Source organism: Canis lupus, chromosome 30, assembly GCF_011100685.1.
Source record: "Canis lupus familiaris isolate Mischka breed German Shepherd chromosome 30, alternate assembly UU_Cfam_GSD_1.0, whole genome shotgun sequence".
Taxonomy (NCBI): domain Eukaryota; kingdom Metazoa; phylum Chordata; class Mammalia; order Carnivora; family Canidae; genus Canis; species Canis lupus.
The window spans coordinates 33,447,240-33,459,798 of record NC_049251.1 but is presented as its reverse complement, the minus strand read 5'-3'; the positions used below and the strand labels follow the sequence as shown (position 1 = coordinate 33,459,798).

At 57.0% G+C, this 12,559-nt stretch overlaps 1 long non-coding RNA gene across 1 annotated transcript in view; it reads left to right on the top strand.

Moving 5' to 3' along the window:
• LOC119866927 overlaps positions 1–12,559 on the top strand; it is a 38,189-nt gene that overhangs the window by 23,247 nt on the left and 2,383 nt on the right. The window contains exon 3 of the long non-coding RNA XR_005381815.1: positions 11,532–11,685. This is a non-coding gene — a long non-coding RNA (uncharacterized LOC119866927). The remainder of the gene's footprint in view (positions 1–11,531; positions 11,686–12,559) is intronic.

Genomic DNA, 12,559 nt, shown 5'->3' with positions numbered 1-12,559 from the left:
ATCATGGCCAAGAGAGGGGGTATCTGGGACTTGGCAGATGGCAGAGTGATCCTGTTTTGTCTGAGCTGGAACAAAATTAGGAGGTGGCCTTGCTTCATCTCGTTGCAGCTTGGTCTCAGAGTAAACTTGTCTGCAGTCGGCATTCTGTGAAATCATTTTTATCTAATACGAACTTAACCTGGCCTGGCTCTGCACGTCAGGCCGGCTTCTGAGTGTCGGGGTGCCACCACCCATGCCCTCCGTGTACCTCCGTCCTCTGTCCTCCAGGCAGCTGGGGGCAAAGGAAAGAGAAGACCCAGCAGAGGGGAAGGAAGAGAGAAGAAGGTGTACAGCTCAGGAAGTGAAAAGCCAGGGCGGAGGAGGAAGAGGTGCAGCTGGGTGTGGGGAGAGCAGGCTGCCAATCCCGCTGCCCAGCCCCGAACTGCACCACGCAGCAGGCCGCTAGGCAGCTGAAGGTGGGTAGCTGGGCAGGAAAGGGCCCCGACTGAGCCCAGGATGAGGAGGAACCATTCATTAATTTTTCACTGTCCTGCAGTCTCCTGAAGGAGATGGGGATGTCGTGGCCCAGCCCCCTCGGAGCCAGCGTTCATCTGCCATCTGTTGGGCATCAGGCGACCAGGGATGCTCAGCTTGGTGTGAAGGGGGACCTGCTTACTGAAGGGGAGGCAGCGGGCGGTGAGGGGGTCCGGGGAGCCAAGCCCCAAAGCCCCGGGTCAGGGGGAGGGGAGCTTAGAGGACTCTTGACCAGACTGTTCCCTACTCAGATTGACAACGGACGGTGTGCGGGCGAGGGCTCTCCTGCATCTGGAGCTGGCCCTACAGCAGGTGTGTGCAGCCTCCCTGCCTCCACTCCAGCTTTTCTAGAGCTGGAGGAGGGGGATCCCCTGAGCCCTTCGGTGCTCCCAGCCTACTCCAGGGCTGCCATCTGGGTGGCCTGTGCCTTCCCTCCACTTTGGGGCTGGCCCTGTGGACTCTGATGGTTCAGAAGCCGCGGAGACAGCAGGGGCCAGGTGGCACCAAACCTGCCATGTCTGTTGTGCCTTTTCTTGCCTCGGCCCAGGCTTTCCTCTTCCTGGAAAGCCTCTGCCTCCCGTGCCCCAGCCAGCCACGCTGAAGGCAAATTCCTGCTCCCCCAGCAGAATCAGTTGTCCCCTCCTCCGTGCTCCCCGAGGGGGGCCTTTGCCCGCCTTCTACAGAGAAACTCCTCGCGTGGTGTTTGCGACTGTGTGATCCCCACCTGAGTGTCTCTCTTAGGGACAGGGAATGGGTTTATCCATCTCTTGGTCCCCAGCCCCTGGACTTTGGCCAGACTCCTACCAGACATTTGGTAAATGTGTGCAGAGGTGAGAGAGAACTCGACGGCCACTCGAAACTCCCAGCAATGTCCTGGGGGTTGAGGGGACCCAGAAGCCAGGCAGCCAAGTGGGCCCTGGATGCTGTTGAAGACGGGCAGCCCTTTCTCATCTGGGCTGAGCTGCAGCCGGGCGCCCCTGCCCCTCCTCTCCCCATCTCACCGGGGCTTCTATGGAGTCGGGAGTAGCTAAGCCAGACGTGGAAAGTTCCAAACTCAGGGAGAATCTAGGCCACAGTTAGCAGCAGGTACTCTGCCGTTAGTTCAGGAGAGCCTCAGAGGAAGGAGCGAGTGGCAGGTGGCTCCCCTGTTGATACAATTTTAACCTACAACTTTTGCTGCTCTCTAGAACCAGCTCCTCGGTGAGGCCACCGAGAAAGACAACCAAACCATAAACCCCAAGCAAAGTTCCCAGGGCGATAAGATGGGGGACTTGGGGACTGGAAACATTACTCACCCACCCCCCAACCCCCCCGCCCCCGCCCTGGGCTCCTTGGTGGAGAAGCAGAGGTAGCTTCGGCTCTCCCCTGGGGTGGCTGTGTCCCTGGGCAGGCCACAGGCTGTGGCCTTGTCTCCTGGCCCTCGTCAGGGCCTCTGCATGGGGACCTGTGCTCGGTGGTGTTCGGGTGGAGCCGGGCCCCCTCTTTGCAAATAGTGCAGCTCCACAGTTATGCACTTCAACACCCAGGAGCTTCGGTGGGGAGGATGCTAAGTGAGTGACCATCAGCACATGCGTGAGGATCCCTAGTGTTTGTGATGGACGAGACACCCTGAAACTGAGACTCGGGAGAGGCCGGGAAGGTAGGAGGGGTTTCTGTTCTCAGCCAGAGAGGAGCATGGGGCTCGGCATCTCAGTACTCACCAACCTGCCAATCCCTACCCCAGGCCACATCAGGAGCCACAGAGGCTCCTTTCTGAGGTTTCGAGATCCAGCCAGGGGTGCGGGTAGGAAGGGGGAGAGAGTTGGGAATAACATTTGAAACGTTCCCCTAAGCCCAGCCTCATGGGCCAGGGGGCAAGACCCTGGCAGTGATGATCTCATAGAGGCCACTCAGTGTAGCGGAGTGAGGGAAGATCTGCATGGCACGTAGGCTGGGGTTCAAATCCCAGCTCCCCCCCCCCCCACTAGGTCTGTGATCCTCGACAAACATTTGAATTCCTCAAGCAGCTAGTCCATCTTCCCTAATAGAGATCGTGTCCTTCTTCTGAAGCTGCTGGGATTTGGATGAAAAGGAAGGACATGGGCAGCCCGGGTGGCTCAGCGGGTTAGGCCGCCTTCGGCCCAGGGCGTGATCCTGGGGACCAGGGATCGAGTCCCGCATGGGCTCCCTGCATGGAGCCTGCTTCTCCCTCTGCTTGTGTCTCTCATGAATAAAAAAATAAAATCTTAAAAAAAAAAAAAGAAAAGAAAAGAAAAGGAAGGACACGGCCCGTTGGGAAGGAAGGAGCACAGGCCAAACTACTGGAGCTGCCGGAGGAAGGAAGTGCCCTTCCCACCCCCCTCCTCTTCGCAGGAGAGGCGGACCCCCCCCACCCCACCCCGGCCTGCACACCAGACAGCCTTGTTTCTCAGAACACGGATTACCTTGGAGTTCACCTGCATCTGGACACCCGGTGGGAGGAAGCGGCTAGCTGGCTGTTGGTGGGTTCCAAATATTGCACCCCCCCCCCCCCCCCCCCCCCCGCCGTGGGTAAAGCCGAACTCCTAATCTGTCCTAAAGAACAGCTCCCCAGGGATCCCTGGGTGGCGCAGCGGTTTAGCGCCTGCCTTTGGCCCAGGGCGCGATCCTGGAGACCCGGGATCGAATCCCACGTCGGGCTCCCGGTGCATGGAGCCTGCTTCTCCCTCTGCCTGTGTCTCTGCCTCTCTCTCTCTCTCTCTGTGTGACTATCATAAATAAATGAAAAAAAAAAATTAAAGAACAGCTCCCCAGCTGCCCGCAGGGCCTCAAGCTTGAGCAGGGCTGGGAGTGGATGAGCGTCTCCTTTCCCATCGTGATTTTATCGACTCTAATCGCCTCTCTGTCCAGACTTGAAGCCTCCAAGTTTTCAGCTTCAAGTGATTCATCTCCGAGGCCACCCCCGTGGGCCCCTCCCTCATCTGCTGCTTAATTGGAGAAGAGGGTGCTAGACGCCCCAAAGCCTTAACTGCCTTTGTTAACGGGTAGGTACAATTATCCCCGCTGCACTCCTGCACACTGTCGGGCCGACAGAAGATGATTAAGCGGATCTTTAAAACTCCAGCTCCCCACAGCCCTCTCCACTAATTGAGCAGCGGAGGAAGCGATACTGAGCTCCCCCACTCCTTTTTATAAATTCACTCCTGGCTCCGAAGTCCTCCTCAGAGCAGAGCTTTGGCCACATGGCTCAGAGCATTCTGTTCCAACCCCATCTGTCACCCGTCACTTCGGCGCGGGGCCCAGCCAGATTGGCGGTGGGTCCATCCATCATCACCCGCGGGCTGGGAGTAGACTGGGGCGGGGGGTACCTTTGTGACCTCCAGAGGGTGATGTCATCCAACCTGACGGTAGCACCTGACTTAACTGAGAGGTGGCCTGAAGCTGTCCCATTGTCCCCCGACTTCGGCCACCTGTGCTCAGTCTGGACCGCCATGGCTGGCCCACTGTGCCCTGATTTCGTGCGTTCTCCACCCGGCAGCCAGAGCACAGCTATCAGCTTGAATCATAGACACGGTCGAGCACTGATGTGCTTTCACAGCTTCCCACTTTACCCAGAATGTAATCCAAGCTCTACACCATGGTCTACAACCGCTGGGGTGGGGGGAGGGAGGCTGGGGCCTGGCACTCTCTCTCTTCTCACCCTGTATCCCCGGCCCTTGGCTACTGAGCTCTAGCCACACTGGTCTTCTCATTCCAGGTCCCCAAATATACTGAGCTCTTTCCAGCCTCAGGGCCTTTGCACATGCTCTTTCCGCTTCTTGGAAGAATTCTCATTCCCTGTAGAAAATCTCCTACCCTGTGTGCCCATCGCAGGATGGTGCTCAGGTGAGCTTGGGTTTTGGCCTGCTTAGCGTTTCTTCTGGAAAGAGCATCCCAAGTTTTGTTTGGAGACCACTCCCTACCCCATTAGATGCGGGCTTGGTAGGACTGTCAATCACACCCTCTGCCCTCCTCCAGGCAACGTGTGGTACTGGCCCCAGGCCCCCCTTCACACTTTTCATGGTCAGCCCCTTCCTCCCCTTTAAGATTTCTGTTTAAATATCACCTAAGACTTCTACCTGTGACTGTCATATCTTAAGTAATTTCCTACCATCTTAGTTCTTTTTTAAAAAAATACTTTTTTCGGGGCATCTGAGTCGCTCAGCGGTTGAGCATCTGCCTTTGGCTCAGGTCGTGTGATCCAGGGGTCCTGGGATCGAGTCCCATATCGGGCCTGCTTCTCCCTCTGCCTGTGTCTCTGCCTCTCTGTGGGTCTCTCATGAATAAATAAATTAAAAAAAAATACTTATTTCCTTTGAATTCTATATTGCAATTTTCATTATTTTTGTTTTGTTCTTTTGCTATATATTTTTGCGGTGGTTTGTGCCTCACTAACTATAGCTCCATGAGATCTCCTGATCTTTTAGTTCACTGTTATATCCCGAATGCCTGTCGGAGGACTTGGTACTTCCTCACTTATTCAGCAAGTGTTTATTGAGCACCTACTATGTGCCAGGCACTCTCTTAGGCGTGAGGGATACAGCAGTGAGCAAACAGAAGAGAATCTCTGCCCTCCTGGATCTTACATTCTAGAAGGGACAGGAGAAGCAGACAATAAATATAAATAAATATACAATACAAAATATACAATTTTTTGTACTTATACAAAAAATATAAGTAAATCATATAGAATGTTAGAAGGTGACCAGGGCTCTTTCTACCAACCAAGACTAATGGGAAATGATTCTCTGTGATCCTGGGAATTAAGTATTGGGTAAAAAGCTAAAGAGAAAAGAAATGTGTATATGCAAAAAAAAAAAGAAATGTGTATATGCGTCTGCGTGTGTGTGTTGGGGTGCAGAAGGAAGGTCGGTTAACAGTGTGGACTTGGATGCATTGTGTTCCCATGGAAATGGAAATGTCGCCTTACCCCTTCCTTTTTCTGGGTGTCCATCTCCGCAAGCTGCTGGCTCTCGCTCTGCTGCACACCCTGTGTGCATCTTCCATTTCCCTTCTCATTCCCTGTAGAAAATCTCCTACCCTGTGTGCCCATCGCAGCATGGTGCTCAGGTGAGCTTGGGTTTTGGCCTGCCTAGCGTTTCTTCTGGAAAGAGCATCCCAAGTTTTGTTTGGAGACCACTCCCTACCCCATTAGATGCGGGCTTGGTAGGACTGTCAATCACACCCTCTGTCCTCCCCCAGGCAATGGGTGGTACTGGCTCCAGGCCCCCCTGAACCTCAGTCCTAAATGGAGAGACAGGATGATTTCAAACCCAAAGTTTGTTCATTCTCCTGAAATGATTGTCCATTCATTCTCACTCCCAGGCCCTCAAAGCTTTCCTGTCCCTGTCCTTTCCAGTCGTATGTCTCATTTGTCCTTTCTTCTTGGGGCAGCTCCACCGTCCTTCCATACATCTTTTCCTGTTTATGACCAGGGGGGTGGGTTTCGGTTGCTTGCAGCCAGAGATCCTGCCCAGGGCTGCATCAGCACAGGCGGATATGGCTGCAGACCAGGGCTCTTGTTTGCGGCTGGGGGGACTGGTGCTGGAAGCCCATGCTTTTGGGGCTCGATTCCCTTGCCAGTAAAATGAGGACAATGACAGTTCGGTCCTCAGCAGACGGGAGGTGTGCCTGTGAGAGTGCCCGGCAGCCTTTCCCTTCCAGCGCCCTCCCTGACCTCACATACAAGTCCAGGAGGAGATGGAGTCAAGTGGCAGCAGCCAGCAGCCGGTCCCCACAGGGGTTGCTATGGGAACCCCAGCCACATGTGCAGCCTCGGGGTGGGGGGGCTGGGGGAGGGTGCCTGCAGCTGCTGGGGGGCTGGCGGCAACGACTCTGCCTTTTGGAGCAAAAAGGCCCAGCTGTTCCCGTCCCCCCAGGTCCCAGCTCGGCTCAGTTCACAGGACTCGGAACAGAGCAGCTGTTCAGCTTGGGGAGATGGGAGGACCAGGACTCGGTGCAGCTCTCAGCTTCCAGTCCCAGGGGAGGTGGGGGGGTGGGTGGCAGGAAGGAGGAGGAGGAGGAGGAGGAGCAGTATCCCCGACTGCAAACAAGCCTTAAGGAGCCACGTTGATCAATCCCACAGCGAAGCACCAGTGAGTCAGTGCTGGGAGCCCAGCACTTAGCTGAGTGGGCAGGGAGGAGGACGAGGATCAGAAAACAGTAGTGGGAAGACCTCGGTGGAAATAAAAATAGAAACTGGCAACAGCAAGCTGGGCTCTAACTTACGGAGTGCCCACCCCGGGTTAGCCACCCAGCCTACTGCTCTACCTACACCTGAGAGCCCGCACCAGAAACCAGCAGGAGCCAGGAGCAGGCCCATTCCCCCGAGTGGCGGGGAGCCCGGAGCCCCAGGACCGCCTAGCCAGGCGAGGTGGCCCGGTGCGATCCGAGCCCCCCAGGGCCAGTTCATTCACTCACTCACACCCAGAGGCTCGCTGAGCACCCGGTATGTTCGGGGCCGTGTGTCAGCCCCGCTCGGAGCCCCACGGGAGAAGCCCGTGCGCACGGCCGACAGTGACACTGGTGAGGGCCAACGACAGGCCTGTGAAAGCAGTAGGGCAGGACGGGGGCAGTGCCTTGGATGTCAGGTGAAGCGGAGAGATGGGCTGAACTGGGCCTGGAAGGAGGGCCCAGCGGTCACCTAGGAAAGGAGCCCATGGAAGCGCGGAGGAGGGCCTTGGATGCGGGGAACCAGGCTGTGGTAGGGAGGGAAGAGGGACACTTGGGGGAGACATTCAGAGATGGAACCAGGAGACCCTCGGTGGCAAGAACCTGAGGACAAAAATATGTTCTTTGCCAGAAACCTCTGGGTGTGTCTGTGTGGCGTTTGGGTGTGTTGACACACACACCGTGCGTATGCATGGCCTGCGCACACGTGCATATGAGGCTGCTCTCTGGAGGCCCACGGGGCCATGCGTGCAAGCGACCTGCGTGACGAGCTTCCGTGCGCTCGCAGGCCCGTCCGCACGACTGTATCCGTGTGTCTGTGCCTGTGGCCTGTGGATCTGCCCGCTGCCCCCAATCCAACTGTGAATCCCCCCGCTGCCTTGCTGTGCTCTGGGCTCAGTGGGATTCTGTGTGCCAGGCACCCCCAGGGACTCAAGCTTTAGGGGCTCCCACTGCTAACCCGCCATGCATCTCCCATCCCTGCTTGATGCTGCAACAGGAACCCGAGGCAGGTCTTCAAAGGGAGCACTGGGGGGTGGAAGAAGGAGGGCAGCATCAGGATTAAAATTGTGAGCTAGCCCTGCTCCTTCCGGCTCCAGCCCTGGCCCGGGGCCTTCCTCCGCAGACAGGCTTTGATTGGACAACGGCAGCGCCAGGATGAGGGGCTTCTGGGAACAGTGATGGGCAGCGCTGGTGGAGGGAGAGAGCTGCCCCTCGAACGCAGCAGGTCCCTTGGCCTGTAGAATAGGCTGCCAATAGGGCCGGTCAGAGGAACCCTCCCTCCCTCCTTCCTGTCCTCCTCTTTCCCCTCTCCTCCCCTCCCCTCCCCTCCCCTCCCCTCCCCTCCCCTCCCCTCCCCTCCCCTCTCCTTCCCCTCTCTTCCCTTCCCTTCCCTTCCCTTCCCTTCCCTTCCCTTCCCTTCCCTTCCCTTCCCTTCCCTTCCCTTCCCTTCCCTTCCCTTCCCTTCCCTTCCCTCCCCTAAACACCTTTTCCAGAGGATTCCAAGGCTTCACTTACTCTGATACTTAATGATTGTGGGATGGTGGGCAAGGGCTCCCCCTGTTTTAAAAGGTCGCCACTCTCACCAGCCAGGGTTGTTAGAATCATGTAAACGCAGGCACGAACGGACGGCGGCGCCAGGCTCCCCAGAGGGAGGGCAACGAAGGGTAGCCATCCATTTGTACGGTGGATCAACAAGGCATCGCCCCAGCAAACTGGCTTCTACCAGTAGCAGACACGGACAGATGAACAAATAGTGCAGTAAGAGTCTTATAAAAGGCGGGGTGCTGGGGTAGCTTGGAGGGGGTTCAGAAGAGTAAGGGCCACGCTCCCTAGGAAAGGTACAGGATTAGGGAGAGCTTCTTGGAGGAGGTGACTTCGGAATCCTAAAGGCTAACTGGATTTCGCCAAGTGGGTGCCAGGGGAGGGTGGCCAGGCTGAGGAGAAGACTTTGCCAGGGTGTGGGAGGGAAACTGCAAAGGCACTGTGGTGCATCCCAGCCTCCGGTTTCTGTGTGGGAAGCGGGCGCAGGCTGCAAGGCCAGGCAGGTCAGTGAGTGATCAGGGCCCCAGGGAGAACTTACGCAGGCTGGGCGTGCCGGGCTGAGGGGCCTCAGCAAAACCTTTCTAGGCCCTAGAAAAAAACCTTTCTAGGCCCTAGGCTTCCACTCAGGTGGCAGGCTGCCTGTGGTGGCCGCCCACCTGCCCCTTTCTGCCCCTTCGCAGGCCTGCTGGGAGGGCTGTGGCATGTGGCCTTCAGGGGTCAGCTCCCACACACAGACGCCCCAGCAGTGGAAGGCAGCTGCACCCAAGATCCCAGCCACCCCCTGCCTCCCCGCCCCAGCCCAAGCTGGGGACTGACCAGAGCCCTGGGGGTGTCAAGGTCAGGCCATTGCAGCCCAAGTCAGGACTTGGGGCTGACCTAGCTCCAGAACTTCCCCAAGAGAGGTCAGCTGAGGCTGCCGGGAGCCTGCCTTGCAGCTGCACGGGGACCTCTTCCTCTGTCCCCCTTCCCCCTCCAGCCCCTCCCTGCAGAGGCTCCCCTCCATTGCAGGGGCCTCCCTAACCCGAAGGTTGGCTGCTAAGGCCACTCACCTCCGCCTACGTTGTCTGCCCCCACCCTCCACCTCTTCCTGCACTAACCTTCTCATGCTCATTGGCCATTAGGACACCCTCCTTTGCGAAGCAGCTGCTCTAAGCCTTTTGCTTATATATTTACTGAGGGTTTTTTTTTTCTTTTTTTGCCTTATTGATTCATAGGAGCTCTTCGTATATTCTGTATATAAGTCCTATGGCAGATCCCCATGTTCCTTTTTTGAGATTCAAGTATTCATAAGAGAGGAGTGGAGGGGTGGGGCCATGGGAAAGAGGGAGAGGAGGGGTGAGGCCCGGCATCACCAACACCTGAGTTATACCAAATTCCTTTCTCCCCTCTCTGGGCCTGGGAAGTCCTTCCAGAGAGAAGGCCCCCTCCGCGGGGCTGCATTTGCCTTCCTCCACAGTCTTCTTTCGGCTGGGAGAGGGGGAAATACAAAAGAGCAGCCCCAGAAGAGCCAGCTGCAAAGGGCTGGACTTTTCACAGTAGGGGAGAGGAGTGAGGGGAAGAGTTTGACCTCTCCCCTCCTTTGGGGCCTGTACAGGGGGTGAGCAGGGAGCGTCTATTGCCAGGACAGCAGGAGCCCCCTTCCAGAAAGGGGGCTGAGCTCCCAGGGGGCATCGGAGCCCAAGGGGATCGGAGGAGATGAGAGAAGGAAAACCCAGGAGACCAGAATGTCCCCCTCACACTGCGATGTGACTCCCTCACTCTACAGGATCCCCCCTCCATCCCCAGATCCCTGGCCCTTGGCACAGCAGGTGTCGTGGGTTTGCCCAGCAGAGAGTAAGGGACCTGTGGAACCTTCTGGGAGGAAGCTGTGAGGGAGGGCCTGGGGGTGCTCATTCGAGGGGGCTCAATGAATGAAGTTCAAAATGCGGTGTGAACGGGATGCACCTTTCTTGAGCACCTGCCATTTCCGCTGAGGGGAAGGGACTTGCCCAGGGTCACTGGGCTGGCCTTGCGACCCGCTGCGACCCCGCTGCGCCAGCCCCTGAGTCTGCGAGCTGCCCCTAAGCCGCCCAGCTTCTTGGGAGGGGAGGGGAGCCCCAGAGGGCAGTTAGCCAAGGAGGGGCTCCCTCCAAGGACCCCAAGGCTGGTGGGCGGGGCTCTGGGAAGGGGCGGGGCTAAGGGGATCACAGCCCCTCCCCCAGCTCTCTCTGGCTGCACCTGCTACCCTTACCCACCTGTCTGCTGCCTGCCTCCCTCCCTCCTACCTCCCCCACTCTTCCCCCTCCCTCCCTCCTCCTCCTCCCTCCCTCCTACCTCCCCCACTCTTCCCCCTCCCTCCCTCCTCCTCCTCCCTCCCTCCTTCCTCTTCCCTCCCTCCTTCCTCCCTCTCTTTTCCTTCCTCCCTTCCTCTCTTCCTCCTCCCTCCCCCTCTCTCTCCCTCTCTCCCTCCCTCTCTCCTTCCCTCCTCCTGCCCTCCTCCTTCTCTCCCGCCCTTCCTCCTGTCCACAAGCACTTACTGCGCCCACGTGCCAGGCCCAGTGCTAAGGGAAAGTGAAGAAAACCGACACAAGACCCCCCTGCCTTTGTGCAGCTTACACTTGAGCCAAGCAGTGAGCACCTGAGACAGCCATTAACCCCATGACCCGGTGATCCCACCCGGGAGGTGGGGGTGGGGGGTTCACATGCGTGTTGCTCTCCCACTGATACCCTCTTGGCATGAGAGAGTCCCCAGTCTCTGAGCTCCGTTCCCCAAGGCCCCTTGTTGCTGGGTGAGCCAGCCCTAGGCTGCTGTTGCCAAGCACCCAAAAGATCTCCTTCCCCTTTCTGGCTTTTGTTTTGTGAAAACACATTTTCAGGGGAATTTTGCTGCATGGTCTGGGAGGGGGAGGGCTGGGAGGGGGTGAGGTGAAAGCAGCTGGGGTAGAGAACTGGGGGTTTCTCCCACCCTGCAGAAGAGGGTCAGGCTTGGGGGGTGGGGAGGGTGCTCTGGGGTCTTAGAGGGGAGTGGTCAGCCCGCTCCTCACACTAGCTCCCAACCCTGGCAAAGACCAGGATGATCCCTCATACACTCACAGGCTTGGCGGGGTACACGGTGGAGCTTCCAATCTTCCTGGTTTATAGGAAATCTGCTATTACCTGTGCCGTCCAGGGCAGAGCAGCTAGCCCCTGAAGGGCACGTAACCTCTAAGGCCCCCAGGACCCTTACTTGAGTGGGGAGGAGCCTCACGGTCTGCCGAGGTGGGGTTTCCTACCCTGATTCATGTTCAAACTGCTGGCCTCTGAACTATCATGTTTTTGTCTGACTCCAGTGTTGACCTCGATCCGGAACCCAGATCTGTTTGTCCAGCAGCTTTCCCCACACCTGAGGCACTGACCAGGGGCCAACGCTACGGAGAGGGGAGGAGGGATGATACCCTTCCCAGGGAATTTGTAAGGATTAAATGAGATAATTCACATGCAGCGGTGAGTACAGTGCCTGGTCCATGGAAAGGGCCCGATAAACATTAGCTGTTGTTATTAATGACCTGCCCAAGCGTGCAGGAAGCAGAACACAGGCCCAGAGGCATGGAGGGGCTTGGCACGTTCAGATCGTTCGATTCCAAGCAGCTGGTACAGTACCAGGCTCGTGGGATGGTATCAGACATAGGAGAGCGACCCAGGATCTAGAACACGTGTGCGATCACAGGCACCATACAAGGGGTTGCGATTTCTTCCCGCAAGCCCTGGGAAGTACTGATGTGGTTTTTTTTTTGTTTTTTTGTTTTTTTTTAAGTTTTCATTTATTTATTCATGAGAGACACAGAGAGAAGCAGAGACACAGGCAGAGGGAGAAGCAGGCTCCATGCAGGGAGCCCCACGTGGGACTCGATCCCGGGTCTCCAGGATCAGGCCCTGGGCTGAAGGCAGGTCCTCAACTGCTGAGCCATCCGGGCTGCCCAGTACTGATGTTTTATCAACAGGAATGCACAGTTTCGAGATCCCACTGGGCCACAGTGTGGAAGGTGGATCTGATGGGGGGGGTGGGGGGGACACACGACTCAAGGATGTGCTGTTACCTGCCACTGACCCTGGTTTATGCCCTCAGTGTCTGAGTGGCAACATAAGGAGAAAGGGGGGAGTCTAACCTATTTTCCAGCAGCAACTGGTTTTTAGTGAGTCAGCAGCTTTAGAATGTTAATTGTACAGTCAGGGAAGCGATAGAGCAGGAGAGAAAATAAAACAACAGAAACCTGTAAAGAGATCGCAAGTGTGATTCTGTAGGTGACAATGATTCAGGGACACAGAAGTGTCAGAGTTTCTGAAATCCTGACACCTTCCTTCCCATCCTGTGTTCTAC